The sequence below is a fragment of the Egretta garzetta genome, unplaced genomic scaffold (genome assembly GCF_000687185.1).
Source record: "Egretta garzetta isolate BGI_Z169 unplaced genomic scaffold, ASM68718v1 scaffold615, whole genome shotgun sequence".
NCBI lineage: Eukaryota > Metazoa > Chordata > Aves > Pelecaniformes > Ardeidae > Egretta > Egretta garzetta.
Window position 1 is genome coordinate 1,468,801 of NW_009259857.1, and position 6,000 is coordinate 1,474,800.

Below are 6,000 nucleotides of genomic sequence, written 5' to 3' on the forward strand. Positions count from 1 at the left end.
GGAACAGCTGCAAACATCAACAAAGTCAGCCACATATCAATTTTTTTTCTTAATGGTCAAAGTCTTGAAGCCAGATGTTTGAGCTGCAGCAGAGGGAAAATGAGCTCAATTCCCTGGCAGGGATATAAGCCTTTGTGCCACGGGATCTTCTCCACTCCTTTGAGCCATCATTTGAACAATTTTCCCGAGTGCTTCTCTCAAAATAAACAGGAGCACCTGGAAGCTAAAGAATGGCTGTCACATGGAGGAAAGCAGAGCAGATAAAAAGGGCTGACCAAGTATGCTGGCTTCAGCAAACATGCAGAATCTCTGGGTGGAGGGTCCCCACCCAAGCAAACGAGCCCTGCTGAAGTTTGGTATTTCCATCCTGGTTCCTTCCCTGCTGCTTGCTTCCCTGGGACACTCAGCCTTCCCTGGGAGAGAAGACTGCCCTGTGGTGGGTTTCCCTTGGCAAGCACAACAAGGGGCAGCTGGACGTGGTGGGCAGGAAGGACAGCTTCTACAGGGCAAAGCTGCCCAGACAGGCAAAGCAGACTCCCAGTTTCACCAGGGATATGCCACTTTGGAGTTAGAAGGCTGGATGTCCAGATGTATCCAGGGACTTCAGGATAACCTCGGCATCAGGTAATGTTTGAAATGTTTGTAAGAATTAGGTGATTTAGAATGGGGGGCTGGAGAAGCCAGCTGCAGAGAACTTTTTCCCAGAGACTCTTAAATTTCTGGTCAGAATACTGTGTCTTTTCCTGCTGTGATTTATAGGGAGGTACCTGCTGCTGAAGAGAGAGAATGAGTGAGAGCCAAGCAGGGACCACCGTTCCCCTCACGCCCAGGAGACAGCAGGGGTGCAGCTATCACCTCTCCACATCTACTCTGGCATACAGCAGTGGAAGAGTAGTTGCCCAGCTCAGGGTTCAGTCTCCTTGCTGGTTTTGAGAGTGCCTCTGTGTCAGGAATGAGACTCTCCTTATCTCCCACGGTGGTGTTTGTAGGAGAAATCTTTGATATGGAGATTGTCTGAGAGGGCAAATGTATGTTTAGTTTTCCTAAAGGGCAAGGTATTCACCCCCAAAGCTGCAGGTCTCAGTCCCAACTCCCAGCATCTTTTCTGTGCTGGGAAGAAAATGTGTCTTCCTGCTCCCTTCTGGAAAAAGTTGGCATTGGCAGATGCCACATGCTGAGCATCTCTGGAGGAGGGGACATGGAAGGCCATGTATGCAGGTTTGGTGTGTTTGGGATGAGCGTGGATCTGCAGGCTAATCCTCAGGCTGAAGGAGACCCATGCTTTGAGTAGTCCCAGAAGTAGAAGTTGGTGAACCTGGGGAGCTTTAACTTTAAAGTGTGTAGACATTTACGTTTTCAAAAACCTTCAGGATTAGTCAGCAGCTGAATGGGAATCCTACAGAGGACAAATCCAGATTTGGGTATTTAAATCCCCCCTAACCTTTCTGTTTGTCTGAGCAAAAGCAACTTTAAATGTATTTTCAGAATACAGGTTCACAAATGTGCAGCAAAGGCTGCTAACTCCAGATATTGCATTCACTGGAATAGGCTTAATCAAAACACATCATGTTCATCTGCAAGCCTCCAGTTTACCTTGACGGATTTTTCTCCTCAGGGCTTTTATACCCAGATACTTGAGCAAAGTTACCAAATTGCTCCCATGCAATCAGTAGGACTTCGAGGCTAAATACACTTAGTAAATAGAAAGGAAAAATTTGGGGGTTCAACTTGGGCTCAAAGCAATCTGATGCCTTGTCATTAAAGAGCTTTTCCCATGCTTCAGTGACCTTCCTCTCTCCAGCAAAGACATGTTCCCAAACCAGCACCGAGCCAGCTAATTTCAGCCTCAAAAACTTGGGAGGCCACTCAGCGAAGTGAATGGAGATGAGGGGAAGCCTTTGGCTTTCAGCATCTTTATTTACCTCTTCTAATGCCAGATGTATTTGCAAAAGCAGAATGTAATTTTGACCTTAGCCTGCTCTGTTGTAAACTGACAAATTATAGTCATTATGCAAGCAAAGTAATTTCACTCTGCAAAAATACATGTTTACAAACACTTCCTATCCAAGGAGAAACAGAAGGCATAGCTATAAAAGAAGCCCAGAGACTGACATTCATAGCAGCTCTTAAGGTCAAGAATGTCACTGAGTGGGGACACAAGCCTCTGCTGCACTGACCATTAAACCAAAAGATCTTTGCTAATCTAATAAATCACTGTAAGACTCGATAGCTAACCCTGCTTCTGCTAGCAAGCCTTTTGATTATTCCAGAAGTAGATGATGAGAATCTTCTGTAGTAGCCTGTAGGTGGCTAAGGACTACTAGCCGGGTGAAACATGACTGGAAAAAGCCTTAATGTATTTGCAGCCACTTTATACACATTTGCTCTTAGAAAAAAAGAATACTTTTTCATGCAAAACGAGCTAGATCCTGCCATGACTAATGTTGCACTGGATGAACTTGGACTCTCTTCCTCTTCAACATCATTGGAATTGCCCCTGGGTACGTGGAGGGAGGCTGGAGCGTTTAGATGTGTATGTAGCCTGCTCTAGAGGAAGAGTAATTTCTTTGACAGTCCCTTGCCCATGAACAACTCGGGCAACTTGAAGCCCTTCTAATATTATTAGCTGTGTCACATAAAACTGGTTTTAAGGACCAACAAAAGATCTTGTCAGTGCCTTTGGCAGCCTTGTTAACAGCAACTTAGATGGTCAAGTTAGAGTCTGGGCAGGGCATTTCATCCCAAACATAAAAGCATTTTCTGTGTGTCCTCCATCTCCAAATCAAAAGTTTGGCTAATAAGAAATCTCTTTTGATGATGGCATTGAAAAAGTGCTTGTCTGTAGGCGTCGGTGTATTTGACCTCACTTCAAACCAAGGACACGTCCTCCAAAACTTTGGCTAGAAAACAACATGCTGTTTGTCTTCTGTGTTCTTTTAAATAACTTGTCAGCATCAAGGTTATCATATTTATCTCATCTATAAATGAGATAAATGTAAATGTAGATGCAAATGTAATACCACCCCTTTTGAATAGAGAATGTAAGACAGAAAAAAATAACTTGTAGACTTCTGCTGCTTTTGAGCTTTTTTCCGCGAAGACCCGCATGTAGCAGGACCACAGAACGGCCTGTCTTCTGCCGATGGCGTGGTCCCTAGCCACCAGATCACAAACTGTAAATCTCTAGGAAAAAGGTTTAAATGTTGGGGTTTTTTTAAATTTTTTACAGTCTGTAGAAATTCACATACCACAGAAGTTCAAAGAGAGCATTTGTCAGACTCGGACAAGGTCCCTTTATGTGCTTCATAGTTGCTTTTTAATTTCTGCAGAGATTTGGCATGTCTTTAATGCAAGGATGATTTATTCACAGTGGCCTAATAATGCTAGCTTCAGACAAATTCTTCTGGTTCATGGTGGTTTGGTTTGGTTTTGTGGCTGGGAGCATCTGTATATTCCCAGTATGTGGAAAAGATCCCAATTGCCTGATAATTTGAATGCTCCTAGGCAAAAAACTTTGAAAACTTCCTTGTAAAACAGATTTAATTGAGACCCTCCTGTCCCTTCCCTTTTTGAAGGGCTCATTTAAAAACAAGCAAACAAAAAGGAACAGTGCCCAAGAAATGCAGGGGGTTTCCTTAATGCCCCACTCAGAAGCAGAAGCTACCTGTCTTTAAATGTGCTGTAGCCAGAAATTACTTCCAATTTACACACTCCTATGCTTGAAAACTTCCACAGGTGAGAATTTATGCTCAGCTGTAGTTGTGATGCCCAAGTATGACTGCTCATTGGAGACCTGGTCTGCACCAATGTCTGTCAAAGCAGGGGAGAAACCAGCTGACCCCCTTTGCCACTGCCTTGAAGCTTGCTGCTGCTACAGGAGTAAGGCCAAGTAAGCAGTGACTGCAAATTGCCAGCACTGTGGTGAAAGGCAGTGGCACAGTTAATGTGTTTGCTAGATTTGAAAGCTTGAGGACTTGCAGTCGCTTGTAAGTTCAGTGTTACTAGCCATGAGCACGAAGGAAAGCTGTAGTGTAGCCAGACGCTTTGCAGCCAGGCAAAGGTATTTGGAAGGTGAGGATTTTGAAAGCCTCCCTGGAAGAAATTTTAACAGGTAGGAAGCCAATGTAACTCAGCAATGGTTTTTTTTTTTTAATGATTTAGTCCTTCAGTGTTAAAACTTAAGGCAGGCAAGCTCCACCACAAGGGTACAGTGATAAGGCAGGCTTTGCTGTAAGTGGCAGAAAGCTTTAATTCACTACTCTTGTTCTAAGGGGTCAGATGATGATCTTTACATCAGTACACCAAAGGAAATAATTTAAACATAATTAACTTGAGCTAACACTGAAACTCTTGGGAACATGATGGTGTTCAATGCAAGGGAGTTTTTAACTTGCTCTTTATCAGGGATGCGATATGACTGTTTGAATTAAGATGAATCTTAATTAAACTTGACCCAAGTAAGAATACAGTTGGGTTAACAATATTACATTTGCTCTGACTGTAGCTCTAATATAATTTTAGAGTGGAGAGGACTAAAATATTGTTTTACTGAGGATTAATATAGCAACTTGTTTTTATAAATGCTGTGCAACTTCTCCATTGCTTATGCCTCATTCTCACATTCTTGTTTTAGTGGCTTTTTTGGGAAAATGCATTATAAATCAACCTGATTGGTATTAAGCTTTGTTCTCTATCTAACAGTTAGCAAATGGGTTATTTTATACTTGTATGCCTTTTCAGATAGGCTGTAAAGATAGCTGTCTGGGTTTTAAAATTGTTTTTATTTAAAAACAAACACAGAACACTAACACAAAAATCCCTACAGCAAGACTTTTCAGAGATGAGTTAAGGAGAAACTTGGAAATGAAGTGCATTCACATGGATCCTGAGAGACTGATGGCTAGATGCAATGTTTTGAAGAACAGTACTTTTGCCTGGGACTAACAAATTGGAGTATATTTTGGTAGTTCAAATAAAACCTATCTCTTTTTGTCTGACTGAAAGGACCAAGCTAGGTGCTATGCCTCCTCCCAATGGCTTTAGAGCATGGCCCTTCATTCCACAAAACCCAGGCTAGTTTTTCTTGAACACTGCCTGATTTTTCCAGCGCAAGAAGAGACGAGAGGAGGGAGTTTGGTTGCACAGCTGCCTCTGAAAGAAGCCACTTGCAGCTTCAGAGCAGATACCAGTTCCCTCCTCCTACAAGCAGTCAGGTCCCCCCGTTGCAAACTGTCTGCGACCTGCAGCAGGATCCACCTGTCGTGAAACACAGACCATGCCAGGCATCTCCTCTGCAAGGCTTTGTGGGGGGGAAAAAAAAAAAGCCTCAAAGGAGAGCCAGTAGCTCAAAAATGACTTTTATCTTTTTTTCAGGGTGTTTGGTGCTGAAGGTGCTGTGTTCGGGTTCCAGCTGCCCTGAAGGGCAGCCTGAAGCCCATGGCACGCTTTGTGGGGGGGGAAAAAAAAAGCCTCAAAGGAGAGCCAGTAGCTCAAAAATGACTTTTATCTTTTTTTTTCAGGGTGTTTGGTGCTGAAGGTGCTGTGTTTGGGTTCCAGCTGCCCTGAAGGGCAGCCTGAAGCCCATGGCACAGAGGGTGGCCTTGTGGGGTGCACCCATGTGGTGGCCCCAGAGCCACAAGCACCTGATCCAACACCCACCCAAGTCAAGAGACTAGAGTGCAATGCCTAAATGAGCTGTACTTGCAGACCAGAACCCCAAAGCTGAGGGGAAAAATTACACTTTCCTGGAATTAGCTACTTAAAAGACCAAGTAAATTTCTAACTTATGATTTGTCTAGGTGCAGCAACTTGAAAATCAAGTCTTTCATCCAACCGCCGCATCTTTTTCATAATAGCATGCAAATGTCTCCTACGATTTTGGGCAGACCATCTTTCTGAATTGGACACTTCTGCTTCTCACCTGCTCCTTCAGCCAAAAAAAAAAAAAAAAAAATCCTTTTGTGTAATTTGGGAAGGGGGTGAAGGAAGAAGCAGATGAAG